This window comes from Hakea prostrata, chromosome 1 (genome assembly GCF_041222555.1).
Source record: "Hakea prostrata isolate BN-2017 chromosome 1, UWA_Hpros_2, whole genome shotgun sequence".
Lineage (NCBI taxonomy): Eukaryota > Viridiplantae > Streptophyta > Magnoliopsida > Proteales > Proteaceae > Hakea > Hakea prostrata.
In genome coordinates, this window is record NC_142600.1 from 52,940,570 (window position 1) to 52,940,927 (window position 358).

The window sequence follows — 358 nt, forward strand, 5'->3', positions numbered from 1 at the left end:
GGCTGCTGATGGGAAATACAACTAATGCTTGTAATTATTTTCTTTTATTTCTCAGTTTAATATAAAGCATCTTTTCACCAAAAAACAGAAAACTGTGGTTTGAAAGAGAAGGATCCATCATCATCCATGTAAGGCTCGAGCGATCTCACATGGTATTATTTCAGCCCGATTCATTCCGATTCTATTCTAAACTGGGTCCGATTCTACTATAAACTGGGATGATTGGTCAGATTCCACATCGTTAACGTTTTCTACATTTGCATCTCCAAGATACCTTAGGGCGTCTTGCTATTGGTTAGGGTCCGCCCCGGCTTACTTATTATTCAAGTCAGAATCTCGGAGTGCCATATATAATACA